The sequence below is a fragment of the Pteropus alecto genome, unplaced genomic scaffold (assembly GCF_000325575.1).
Source record: "Pteropus alecto unplaced genomic scaffold, ASM32557v1 scaffold68, whole genome shotgun sequence".
NCBI lineage: Eukaryota > Metazoa > Chordata > Mammalia > Chiroptera > Pteropodidae > Pteropus > Pteropus alecto.
Genome location: NW_006441386.1, coordinates 9,013,108 through 9,027,821, shown reverse-complemented (window position 1 = coordinate 9,027,821; position 14,714 = coordinate 9,013,108). Strand labels below are relative to the sequence as shown.

General features: G+C 37.7%; 2 pseudogenes; one reads left to right on the top strand and one right to left on the bottom strand.

The window, feature by feature from the left end:
- Positions 1-782: 782 nt before the first annotated feature.
- LOC102883241 lies at positions 783-1,823 on the bottom strand (annotated as a pseudogene).
- An 11,048-nt stretch (positions 1,824-12,871) lies between these two features.
- On the top strand, positions 12,872-12,987 carry LOC112485276 (annotated as a pseudogene).
- Positions 12,988-14,714: the final 1,727 nt, after the last annotated feature.

Here is a 14,714-nt window from a genome sequence, read left to right as displayed (position 1 = left end):
AAGGTGGAGGGTTGGTTATTGATTTCAGATCTCCCTCCTTGTTTTATTGTAGGCATTTACAACTAGAAGTTTCCCTCTAAGTACTGCTTTATCTGAATCTCATAAATTGTGGTATGTTGTTCATGTTCATTCACCTCAAAGTATTTTCTAATTTCACTTGAGTTCTTCTTTGATCCAGGGTTATTTAGGACTATTGTTTAATTTCCACATATTTGTGAAATGTCTAAATTCTCTCTATTATTGATTTCTAGTTTTATTTTATTACAATTGAATAACATGCTTTGCATGATTTCAATCTTTTTAAATTTATTGAGATTTGCTTTATGGCCTGACATACAGTCTATTCTGAAGAAAGTTCAAGTGCATGTGAGAAAAATATGTATTTGCAGTTGGTGGGTAGAATATTCTATAGGTGTCTATTAGGTCTAGTTAGTTTATACTGTTGTTCAAATCTTTCCTTGTTGATCTTCTGCCTAATTGTTCTCTCTATATTTTTGTCCTATAAAATCATTTTATTTTCAGTTACATAAACATCTTTCTCAGGCAATGTTACTAGAACCACCTGATTATGAGATTTTATAGTTGGGGCAAATACATTTTTTAAAGACATCTTTATTACACAGTTATAATATAAACATAATTTATAGGCTATAGTTTTCAGAAAGCAGTTAGCTAGACTAATCATGCTGAAGAAACTTTTCTATTTAAGTCAGTAATATGTAATGAAAAGATATGATTTAAAAATCTTCTGATCAAAAAGCTTGAGATCATCAAAGGAATGTTTACTGTCTTCCACAGAGAACCACTAGCATTTTTTTTTATAATCTCTTTTGGTTTCATCCGGGACATCTTGGCAGAGAGAGATAGCATACAATTTTTGATAGCATGCTTTGATATCACTCATGTTGATTTCAGAACAAGAAACCATAATCATGATCAATGTCATCTGATGCATTCCAGCACCTTTCGTGGCCTGATGAAGCTTCTCAGCAAAGAACATAGGTTTGTTTGTGGCATACTTCATGATCATTGTGAAGCATTTCTCGATCTCACCTTTTATCTCCAGTTCCAGAACTTCATTCTTATCATGCTGACTGTACTTGGTGTACTTCTGAAACACTCTGTGAAGATGGGAGTAGCTTCTGATAGTAAGAATGGTATTGAACACATTCACATCTGTCCCTTTTCCCCCTTCTCCTGCCTCATATGGTGCTCTGGCATCTGAATCAGCCAAGTTTTCATTTATGCCAAGATCCTCAGATCAGTCACCCTTAGCAAGAAAAGCAAAGCCTTCTGATAATCTCCAGATGTGTCTGAGGTGATATCTTTAGCCAGACCTCTCTTCAGTTCTTCTCTGTAGACTCCGTTAATATCTCTGATTTCTCTGTTAGTTCTTGATGCCAAAATTTCGTTCAGAGTGTTTTTATCAGTTCCAACGCCCTTATGACAGAACAAAGTTTATCGCCATCCAACTCAGCTGGAGTTTTTAATAGTGTCAAAACAACTTCCTCGAGGTGACTTATAAGGGCTTTCTTCAGAGCTTCATCCAGGGGCTTTCCTTTTTCCTGGAGATATGCTGCTTTGATCTGTTGATGCAGTGCAGTTTTTCTCTTAGTTAGAATGTCAATAACGGTTGCTTCATCCACACTTTTAACTGTTACTGGTTTATGCAAGGCAGCAACATCAGAAAATGGATTGAAGCTAGGATAGAGACTCACTGCTGACCTGGGACTACCTTTGGATCTTTTCACGGTTTTAATGTATTCCTGCTCTTCATTTTCAATAAACCAGGCTTGCTTGAGGAATTCTGATGTCATTGCCATTTTTAAAGAAGTTTCTTTTTTCCACCCTCTTTCAAAGAACTAAAGAGTCTTCTCTGATCGTTTCACACTCTGTTCTCTCCATTATTGAAAGCAGAGTATTAAAGTCTCCTACTATTTTATTGAACTGTGTATTTTTCCCTTTGATTCTGTCAGTTTTTATTTCATGTATTTGGGGGCTCTATTATTAGCTGTATATATGTTTATAATTGTTATATATCCCTGATGGATTAACCCCTTTATCATTATTAAATGTTCCTCTTTATCTCTAATAGCACATTTTGCTCCTTTGTTTTAAAGTCTATTTTGTCTGATATTAGTATGGCTTCTCCATCTTTATTATTGCTATTTTTATGGTAACTTTTTCCGTTCTTTCACTTACAGCCTTGGACTTCGAGTAATCCTAACTGGACCCTGACCACAGATGATTGGCCTAATAGAGACATTCTGAGTCTGAAGATGATTAGCCAACTGAATGAGATCCCTAGTGCTTAGGGAGGTGACAATGAGAGAGAGAAGGATGTCATGAGAGTGGCTATGAGAAACAGAAGACAGTAACCAGTTCCCCACCTAACCTTAGATTCTGAATAGATTTTCAATTCCAGCCCACTTTTGGTCCTACAGTATGCCCACACCTTTATTCCTTAAACTTTTCATTTAGACTTTGTTTCTTGTAAACAAACATCTAAACTACCATAATAAACATAGAAGTGTATTCCGGAAGTGGAGTTGCAAGCAACAGAATCTCAGAAGAGGCATGAAACCTTCTGTAATAACATAGTGGAGAAGAAGCAGAGATGATCTTTGCATCCTTGAATAGGAACTTAGAAGTCTATGGATTGATAAAACAGTTAATGAAGTCCATTGAAAGTAAAGCTTTGGTGGACTTTATTGTCATTCCTTAGATCTAGTGAGCACATTAGATCACTGGAAGTCATTTCAAAACCACAGATGCTTGGGTTGTATCTCCAGAGACTCAGATTTAATTGTTCTGGGGCAGGGCCAGGGTATTAGGATTTTTCCAAGCTCTCTAGTTGATCCTAAATTACATTACAGTTTGAGAACGCTGCTTGAGAGACATTCTAAGGGAATAAGGAATATAAAGATTGTATGGCTAAATGGACATTTTTTACAACATTAGGTGATTTGCATAAAAAAGGAACAACTTTTAGTCCCAGGATACCTGGGTAGAATTGGATAAAAATATTCAAGGCCACTCACTGGCCTTGCAACAAGAAACATCTTTCACTATTAGCCAGTGGTTGAAAACCACTGAAAATTAGATCTCCAAAGTGAATATTGATCATATCTACTTCTCGAGGGACAGGTTTACTGGTGTCTGTTTATTTTTACACATCATAGTTAATATTTGTAATATGTATCTTTGTATATTTTCAAATATGCTAACATAAAATTTTTCTGCCACATCTTTTATAATAAAAAAGGATACAGTAAATTGCCAAATTATAGCATTTGCTATGTTCACAACTGTGCTGGGCTTCTATGGTTAAAATTAAGGCCTTGATTATCACAGACTGAAATCCTGACACTTGGAATAGCAGTATCTTGAAGGGATGGAGCTCCCCAGTCCTCTGGGCCCCTCCACATAAGTTCTACTGCATTCCTGATTACCAAGCAAATGTGATGAGCCACCTCATAATGAGGAACATCTGGTCATAGGAGTTTGGAAATACCATGAAACCAAAGATGGTGTGCACAATCAGAGCAGAGAAAAGAGGAATTATGGGCTAAATGAATTGCAGGAATTTCCTAGGGAGTTGTAGGAGTGACTACATGGACTTGAATCCTGTGGGTTCAAAATCAAGGAGGATGAAATAAATAAAGGAGGGTAGACTATTACTTTATTTCCTTCTCCCCCTCCTCCCTCCTTTTATTTTTCTCAATCTCTGTTCCCATCCCTCTCATTTTCCTTCTCTTCCTGCACAGTTTGGCTGATTATACTTCTTTGTCAAGCTGACACTGAAGAGCCTGATAGCTCTTGGCACATTGTGGATGAATGAATATCAAGACTGAAGGAGAAGGGAATAACAGTATGTCACCAACAACCTGCTAACGTCTGCCTCCTGCTGTCCACACTTCAGAAAATTCACCACTGATAAAAGACTAATTAACAAAGCTTCTTTGTTGTGTGTGGTAGGGAGGAGGGCATCAGAAGAGCTGTCCCAGACAGAAACATGGAAGAAGGAGGATGGTTAACCAAAACGAAATTACTGACAAAATTGGGAAAGGAAGAAGCTAAGTGGTTAGAACCAAGAGGAAGCAGGTGTTAAAATCAAAGTGAGTGGACCATCCAGTCTCTGGTCTTTGCTGAAGCCAGGCTAACATTCTGCCTGTGGTTATACTGGTTGTTGAAATACTGAAACGCTTTCCTATCAGTTGTTAAGTTTCTCCCTTGAGTCTCCTGATGCCTCCAACCCCATCTATCTGCCTCCAGGCCACCAGACTTCCCTCTCATCTCTGAAACTAAAGAGTTAACACCCAGCACAGCTGTTGGGCTTCTGGAATCTGACTTAGTGCTAAAGTCAGTGTCTATTCTAACTGGCTGGTGACCATGTGGTAACCAGCTGCTAAATATTTTGAATATCACCCCTCCCTGTGGCCACAAAAAAAGCAAGAGCCGAGTGTGATAATTTCAATGCAAAAATATGGCCTAACACAGTGAGTTGAGGTTTTGGCTTCCGCTTGAAGTGTTGGCAGGAATAGAACAGATGGGCAGGCCTGGGTTCTGTTTGATTGGTACAGCAAAATAATTCCTTAACTTAACAAAGACGTAACTCAAGCCAGCACACTACATAGTCACAGGCACTCTGGCTGTAACCATCCTTGAGTCATAGACCCAGAGCTCTTTGAAGAGGAGAATGGGAACCTCAGAGAAAGGCTGCTATAACATCATTCAGTTCTCCAAGCTTGTTGGTACCAAAGATTGACGGACTTGAAAATAATGGAGGGTTACCTCAAGGTGAATTAGGTGGATGTGATATATGATGAAACTATTTTTTCCTGTTTCTCTTTACCCACACCATCAGAAGCTATTTGTCTTCAGCTGGTAGGTATAGCAATATATCTTCCCAAGGACCTAGTCCACTTTATCTGTGGTGACCAGTAATCGGGTTTGCCCAGGATGGTCCGCGTCCCAGGAAAACCCTGGGTCCCTGGCAAACAGGGATGGCTGATCATATTTATTTACTCCCCCACTGATGTTACCATAATCTTCTACATTGGTGATATCATGCTGATTTGCCTTAGACATTAAGATGAAGCAAGTATCTTTGATATCTAGTTGAGACATGAATGTAATGGGGTATAAAATAAAACCTGCAGAAATTCAAGGACCTGGCATATCAATGAAGCTTTTAGGAGATGATTGGAATAAAGTATAATAGAATGTCTCCTTCAAAATAAAGGGAAGAGGGAGGAAATAAAGAGCAAGGCCTTTTTTCACTGCAAGAAACAAAATTTCACTCAATGAAACTTAAATAAGGAAAATGGATAGATGAGAAAATAAGCAAGACCAAATTTCCTAGATCTGAGGCTATAGTGGGGTCAAGTTCCATGTAGACTGAAATCCAAGGAAATTCTGAGTCCACAAAAACTTCAGGAATAGGAATTTGTGGATTTTCTTCTGTGCCAGATTGTTCATGTGGCTTAGCCAGTGTCTACCATTCCCGTTGGTTTGTTTCCTTCCGATTCTATATCACCTGAAAAGCCCAAGAAAGAGAAGCTGATTATCTTGTCTTTTTTAAAGTTTATGTTCTATTTTTAATAATGCTTGACATGAACATCATTTAAAGAGTTAAATACTTCCAATGGCTTGTTAGAAAAAACACTTCTCCATTTCCAACTCCTCAGAAGCAAGCACTTTCAGTTCTTGTAGTTGATTATTTTGGTATTTGGTATTTATTGCCATATTTCCAAATAATATGGTTATATTTTGAATTCTTTATTTTTTTCAGTTTTAGCCATTATCTGTTGACCTACCATTGTGCACAATAAGATTTAGCTCTCTTCCACTTCCCATGACTGGTGACCATGTGGTCGCCAAACTCACTCTCTCTCTCTCTCTTTCTCTCTCTCTCTCAATTACACACACACACACACACACACACACACACTTCCCATGTCATTTTAGTTAGAAAGATATTTAGGGTTATATTTTTATAACTATGTAAATGCATTTCGCAATTAAGCCATATGTTATAATGTTATAATGTTATCACTTTTCCATTTGTTTTCCCTGGAGTTAATAATTGTCATGTCTTTTTATTTGCCTAGTTTTTTAGGTATGTATTCCCAATTGAACTCCTGATGTGTAAATGTCTTCTCATTATGCTCAAATATATGAAGTAGACTGTTGCGGATGTAAAAGTTTGTTGCTGTGTCTGCTAAGTGAAGGTAAATTACTGGGTCTTCCATCAGTTTCATCTTCTTAAAGAAACCCCTTCTAGAACCTTCTGACCTTCTCTAATCTGGACTGGCTGTTGTCTAGGTCTATAGCTCAGCTGTCATTTTGGAATCTCCTTTCACCAACACCCTAGGGATTCCCTTTATCTTTCTGATGTTTGATATCTTCATTCATGGTTCCCAAGTCTTCCCTTTTTCTGCTTCATCTCTTCAATTTGGTGGTATACTCCACCAATAGTTTCTGAAAAGAGTGCTCAGAAAATGTTCAAAATATGTAGTAGACTACTTATTCCACCCATGTTTGTCTTCTATTTTGCACAGTAATAGAGTTTTTAGTTGGGCATAAAACCATCCAAACTAAAACCTATATTTCTACATTTTCCAGCCTCCCTAGCAGCTATGTGTAGCTGTGTGACCAAACTCTGATCAATGGGATGTAAGCAGAAGTGTTACTCAGCAGCTTCTGAGAAACTTTCTGAACAGATTGCTAGCAAATAAATATTCCTTGTTCTCTCTTCATCATTCCTTCCTCCATCTGGTGTCTAGTACTCAGATGCTACCATCCTGCACCATGAGGATGAGGGCCACACCCTGGGCATGGTAGAGTGGGGGCTGGAATGAATCTGGGTTGCTGAAAGTTTCATAGAACAGAGTCACTCTAGTGACCTGGATTTTTATGTGAGAAAGAAAATTGTAATATTGTTTTGGGTTTTCTGTCACTTGCTTCTGAACCTTGAATTAATGAAATTATCTTTATTCCAGAGTAATTCATAATAGTAGGTTGGCTTTGTATGAAATCGCAGAAATGATTTTTTTTAACAGAATTTTTAATGCATTGTTCCTTTGCCTTCTAGCTTCCAGAGTTGCTATTATGAATTCTAGTTTGGATCATTTATTTGTCCCGTTAGAAAATTATAATATTTATAATAGTTTATCTCCACTATTCTAAAGTTCACAAGGATGTGCCTTGGTGAGGTTCTAAGTTTTTCTCAATTGTGCTGGGACACTCAATAGGTCTTTTATATCTAGAAACTCACATCCATCCTTCCATTCTGGAAAATTGTCTTAAATTTTTTAGTGATACTTTTTCCACTATTTTTTCTCTTCTCATATTTATTCATGTTTTTAATTCCTAAGATCTTTCTTGTTCTCTGAATATTCTTCCTTAAGAGCATCTAATTTTTGTTCCATGAAAGTAGTATCTTCGCTTATCTCACTAAGGATATTAATTATGGTGGGGTTCTTTTTTAAAATCTTCTCTCTGTATACTATCTGTTTCTTTCAAGCTGCTTATTTTTTTTAAAAAAAAATCTATGCCTTTCACACAAGAGGTTTTCCTCAGAAATACTGGTGATCCCTAGCAGGGCACTAGAGTAAGTACTAAAAGCTGATTGGCAGCTCTGCAAGCCTGGGTGGAGCTTTTCTCCTGTGGGGTTCACTGTAGGGTGATCCAGCTGAGCCATTTATATGGAGAAACTCCAAAGTCTGTATTTTTAAGTCCATTCTCTAGGCTAGCCATATTTCAGGAAAATACTTCTAAGCTTCTGCTTGGAGGATAAAGGCCTACTTGGCTACCAGCATTCTGGGAGCTGAAGTGGAGGTGGAGCTGGGCTGGGAGTTTCAACATTTGGTTCACTACCTTTCTTCAAATCCCTGTATTTTCAATGAGGTATCCTCCCCCTCAACTGGGCTTATGTCCCACAGTCCAGAAACCCTCTGTTTTACCTTCTACAGTAATAAACCTCCAATCTTCTTACCAGGTAGAGAAGGAGCACTCACTCACCTGTGGATGTGGAATAGGGAGGGAATCTAGTCTAATGCTTTTTTAAATATTGAGGTGAAATTCACATACGACTAACCATTTTAAAGTACACAATTCAGTGTCATTTCATACATTCATAGTGTTGTACAACTACCACCTCTATCCGGTTCTAAAGCATTTTTATCACCCCTAAAGAAAGCCCCATAGACATTAAGCTGTCAATCCTCATTTCTCCTTCCCCCAGCCCCTGGCAACTGCCAATATACTTTCTGTCTCTACAAATTTAACTATTCTGGATATTTCATGTAAATGGAATCATAAACATGACTTTTTGTATCTGAATTCTTTTACTTAGCATAATGTTTTCAAGATTCCTCGACATTGTAGCATACATCAGCACTTCATTCCTTTTTATGGCTGAACAATATTCCATTGTATATATATACCACAATTTCTTCATCCTCTCATTCCACTGATGAACATTTGGGTTTTTTCCACCTTTTGGCTATTGTGAGTAGTGCTGCTATGAACATTTGTGTACCAGTATTTATTTGAGTACCTGTTTTAATTCTTTTGAGTATATACTTAGGAGTGGAACTGCTGAGTCACATGGTAATTCTATATTTCCCTTTTTGTGGAACTAACAGTATTTTCTGTAGCAGATATACCATTTTATATTGCCATCAGCCATTTCTCTATATCTTCACTGACAACTTTCATTTCTATTTTTCCTTTCTTCTTCTTCTTCTTCTTCTTTTTTTTTTTTGAAAAATTATAGCCATCTTAGTGGATATGAAGTTATTTTGATTTGCATTTCTTAATGACTAACGATGTTGAGAATATTTCATGTGCTTATTGACCATTTGTATATCTTCTCTGGAGAAATGTCTATTGAAGTCCTTTGCCCATCTTTTAATTGGGTAGTTTGTCTTTTTGTTGTTGAACCTTTTAAAACTAACTTTAAATTCATCTTCTTATTTTTAGTCTCCACATTAACCTCACTTCTAGAGGTACCTACTACCACCAATTCTTAGTGGATCTACTTGAAGTTGTCCCACAGATTATTGGTGTTCTCTTTGTGCATGGGTTTTTTTTCTCAGTCTTTTTTTCTCCCTGTATTTCATCTTCAGTAGTTTCTATTGGTATGTCTTTAAGTTCATCATCTTTTCTTCTACAATATCTAATCTGTTGTTAATTCCATCTACTGTATTTTTCATATCAGACATTTTACTTTTCATTTGTAGAAAGAACTTAGATTTGGGTCTTTTAATATCCTCTTTATCTCCCTATGTCATGCTCATGCTCTCCTCTACCTTCTTCAACATATGAAGTATATTTTTAAATAGCTGTTTAAATATCCTTGTTGACTAATTCTATCACTTGTGTCATTTCTGGATCTCTTTCTATGGTTTGATTTTCTCATCTCGCCATGGATTGTATTTTCCTGATTCTTTGCATCTCTAATATTTTTTGTTGAATGCCAGGCATTGTGAATATTATATTTAGGTTCTGGGTTTTTTTGTATTCCTTTAAATATTTTTTACCTTTCTGTTGGGATGCAGCTAAGCTGTTTGGAAATAGTTTGTGATTTTTTTCAAGGCTTGTTTTTAAGTTTTGTCAGTGGGGATGAAAGCATCCTTTAGCTTAGGGCGAATTTGGCTATTCTACTTAGGCAATACCTTTTGGAGTTCTCTCAATGGATTGTGTATTATGAGGTTTCTCCATTTGGCTGTTAGGAATGTGAACTATTCTTAGACTTACGAAATCTCCAGAAATTGATTCACCTGTTCCTTTCTGGTAGTTCATTATCTGGCATTGAGTAGTTTCTTCATACACATGGATGGTAAGTACTTAGCTGAAGACTTGAGATGAACCCTCTGAAGACTTCAGGAGCCCTTTCTCTCTCTCTGTACACCTTTCTTACCAATACTCTTCCCTGTAAACTTGAGCTCTCGGCCTCCTTGAATTTTTAGCTCTGTCTTCTTAACTCAGTGAACCCAGTGGGCTCTTTGTGGGTTCCCCCTCCTTGTGCTGCAGACTGCAAACTCTCTCCAGGAAGTAAGCTAGAGCAATGGCAGGGCTTATCTCATTCTTCTCCCTTTTCTCAAGGATTACTGTCCTGGGCTAACCATTGTTCAATGTCCAAAAACAATTGTTTTATATACTTTCTTCATTTTTAAGTCATTTAATATGGGAGAGTGAATGAAGTCCTTATTATTCCATCAGAGGCACAGCTTAAGTTTCCTTGCTTGTCTTTTCACATCACACAACTTAAAGGCCACAGGCCATGGTATGATTTGCCTGTCTTAGAATCCTGGGTCTTCCCACCCTCCAATCAGTTGTGGCCTTTAATACAAAATTTTACTGCTACAATGGACTGCCCACTCAGTGGGGGTCATAAGAAGATGGGTTGATTTCTTTAGAAGAATCTGTGAAAGGGCCCATGGCCAAAACACATAGAGCATGCCTGCTTAGGAGGTCTTCTTTGACTCATTTCCTGGTTGGCCTAAAAATATTTCCACTTGAGTAAGGAGAAGGAGAAGAAAAAGGAAGCTTTGAAACCAGTGTAGGCTGAAGAGCAAGATGCCCTATGTTCTTACCAACCCAGCAGTGCTGGAGGTGTCTAGTCCACCTTTGGCATGCCCAACAGAGTCACAGTGTGGATTCCTAGAATTTAGAAGCAAGATTAAATTTCAGCAGATAACTATTCTCCTTTTGGGAAACATCTCCTAGATTGCTCCTGGAGTCTGGATAAAAAGTTACCATGAAACCCAAACTAAGCATTGTTTAATCCATCTCATCTCAAAATTGGGCAATCCAGAAACTTTCCATTATTAAATCTGAAGGCCTAAGAAAGTTACTTGGGTACATTGTTTACGTCTTTATACACTTCTCCCTTTCTCTGTCACACATGCTTTCACTTTCCCCATCGCTACTTATCCTCAACATGAGCCCATGGCTGCATGGGAGAGCATCCTCTATGATTAAACAAGGGGAAAAAGAACTCTAGCGAGATTTACAGATGGTTCTGTGTGGTATGCTGTTACTACCCAGAAGTAGACTAGCTCATCATTATTTTATTAAAAGCCCATGGAAAGTTCCATTTTGAAGATGATAGCATAAAAGGCAACATTTCCCCTTTACCTTCTTGCAACTATCCAAGAGCAAAGGGGAGAATAAGAAACAAAAATACAAATTCCAATTTCAGAAAAACAATTAAATAGCTAAAGCTTCAAACCACAGTTTAAATGGAAGGGCTGCCTAAAGTAGTGGAATTCTAGCAGAGGTATATGTGGAAGGAAGGGTAGCAAGGTCACTGTTATTACATATCTCAAAAAGAGCATACATTTCTCAATACATTTCTCAAGCGTGAGAGGCAAACCATGAAGCACAAAAGCCATTTTGGGGTCTGTCTCAGGTGTTTGAAATGAGAGAACTGAGTAGGCATAGAGGTAGGCAGAAGCTTCCTAGACCTAGTTTAACTGTAAGAAGCACAAAAAGTGGGGTAATCGACAATCAGACAGGCAAGTCATTGCATGAGGAAGTGTAAAAGAGGGACTTTACATTATAAAAAACTCTATAAGTAAGAAGTTGGATGACCTCAATAGGATAATTAATAAGGTAGGTCTGGTATTATCAAATACACCTTAGTTTCAGGTACCCAGAGGAACTTCACGAAAGTTGGCTACATATTAGGTTACAAAGAAAGCCTTGTTAAGTTTGAAAAAGTAGAAATAATACATATGCCATTTTCTGATCACTATGTAATACAACTAGACATTAATATTAAAAATAAGGAGTAAAATGTCCCTATCACCTGAAAATTTTTATTGTTCATTTTCTAAAAGAAACTCTTGAGTCAATAAAAAATACAAACTAAAATACAGAATATTTAGAAAATAATAACAAACACCATAACATCAGAAGCTATGAGCTATAGCTAAGAGTAATATAAAATGTTTTTGGCTTTAATAAAAATTTAAAATAAAATAAGTAGGCCTCTAACTCAATAAATTAGAAAAAAATAACAAAACAAACCTATGAGAGGCAGAAGAAATAAGTGAATAGATACAATCAGAAATTAAGTTAGAAAGCAAACAAACAAACAAATACAGTAAAACTGATAAATAAATGAGAGTAAATGGATTTTTCTTTAATATGATAAAACATATTTATGTTAGCCCAAAAGTCAATATCAAGATTTATGGGGAAATAAAGATACATTTCCATTACAGTAAGGGATTTTAAGATGTTTAATTTAAGATGTTAACTGGTGTATGTGCCACTGTGGAGCCATGCCTCTCCATTGCCTGCTGGACTGTGTGCTACCTTCTCACTCTGCGGCCTGCAATAAGCATGCCCCACCCCACCCCAAACATTCTGCCTATGGCTCACGTGCCAGCTCTCAGCTTTCCCACAGTATATCAAAAAACCAGGTAATACTTTTTTAAGACCCCCTTTAAAAGCTTTATGTGCCTTGCTCTAGTCCATACTAATTAGAACTCCAATTAGCAAATGAGAAGGACCAGGCAGACATACACAGTCAGTGAAACTACAGTTTTCTGGTAGTGTTTCTTCTGATACTTCTTTATAGAATAAGAAAAGATATCCATTATCAATTAATTACTTCTAGATGTTTAAGAATTTAAATAGGTAAGAGAAAGTGATTAGAGATAGAAAAAAACAAAGAAGTTAAAACTGTCATTATTTGAAAATAATGTGATCACTACCTGGAAAAATGAAAATCAGCTGAAAAAAGGTATTATAAACAGTATGTGAGGACATGGTTCCGTAGTGTAGCGGTTAGCACATCTGCTTTACACGCAGAAGGTTCTGGGTTCACACTCCAGTGGAGCCATGGTCTGAGGTCTATGGCCATGCCACCCTGAACAAGCCTGATGTCTGATCTTGGAAGCTAAGCAGGGTCGGGCCTGGTTAATACTTGGATGGGAGACCACCTAGGAAGACCAGGTGCTGTAGGCATAAATAATAAATAATAATAATAATAATAATAACATGTGAACTTAGGAGGAGGCTGGATACAGCCCTAAGGCCATAATAGAGCACCTAGCTTCTTGGGAACCTGTCAGGAATCTAGTGGCAAATTGAACTCTATCAGGACTCATAGAGGGTGTGGTGATTTATATGCTGTGGAAAAAACATTTTTTCTGTATTTGGATTTTCTTTCCCAGGAGGTCATGCCTCTGACTATTTCACCATCCCTGGAATTACTGACTTTGTATAATACAGCGTGGTCCAGACGAAATTGTCTTCAACCAAGAAATTCATTTCCCAGTGAAAGAAATAAGACAGTTGGCAAGCCATAGGCCATTATCATATTTCCCATCCACCAGAAGCAGCTGGTCTTATAGAACAATGAAATGTTCTGAACAATGAAATGTTCTGGATACTCCTAGCAGTATCCAGGAGACTGCACCTGTGAGACCAGGATGGTTTCTTGCAGAAAGTGATATGTGATCTCAAACAGTGACTGAAATGCAGTGTTAATTCTCCCTCAGCCAATATAGAGATCCAGAAACTAAGGGTTGGGGAGGGGTGGATGGTGGCAGCTCTTACTTTTCTCTCTAAAAATATTTGCTTCCCATCCCCCAAGTCATTTGTGTTCTGTTGACTTAACTGCCCAAGGGTGAGGTGTTTTCACCAGGGAACGAATAAGGGTTCCACCAGGCCATTTGGGATTCCTTCTGCCACTAGGACAATGGCAGAAAAGGGTGTTCCTGTGATAGCTATGCTCCCTCTGATTATGAAGGGGAAATATGGTTGTTACTCCCAGATAGGGCCTGGGAGGGGCAGAGGTGGGTGCCTCCTTGCACCGCCACACCCAGTGGCACAAATTAACAGAAAACTGTCACAATCCATATTAACATTCTAATTTTCTTCGTTCACTATTGTATACATCAAGGGTAGCTAAGTCTACCAATTTGCTCAAGGTTTCAGGATGGTAGGAAATAGCCCTTGGCTAATGTGAAACTACAGAAAGAATGGGTAACACTTAGAAACTGAACTCTGAAACTTAGAAGGAATGTTTAAAGTGGTCTGAGATGTCACATCTGCATATCTGGATGTGATTTGGTGTTGCCTCCTTTTAGGGACGTTAAAGTGCATTTGTGGCTTTGATAACTGGAGAGGTAGAAAAAAGTACACACTGGGTTGCCCAGGGCTTAGTTCTGGGCCCTCTTTTCTGTCTACATGCTGTACTTAAGCAACCTCATCTAGTCCCATGGCTTTAAATAACTCCTCTATACTGATAACTCCTAAACCTCTTACAAATCCAGGCTATATATCAACCTGCCTATTTGATCAACTCCTCAGAGGCTTCCCAAGTGTCTCATATTAACATGTTCAAAGTAAAACTACTAGTATGTGGCTATCGGCATCTCTTAACCTGCTTCTGTTACAGTCTGCCCTTTTCCAATAAATGGCATCATAAGCCACCCAGTTGCTCAAAACAAAAATCCAGAGCCGCCTTGTCCAACATGGTAGACACTAACCATGTGTGGCTATTTAAATTTAAATTTTACTTAATTAAAATTAAATAAAATAAAAATTTTGTGTTCTGTTTTACTAGTCTTGTTTAAGTACTCAATAGAAACATGTAGCTAGTAGCTACCATATTAGACAGTCAGATACAGAACATTTCCATCATCGCAGAGAGTTCTATTGGACGGCACTTCTCTAGAGGTTGCCAC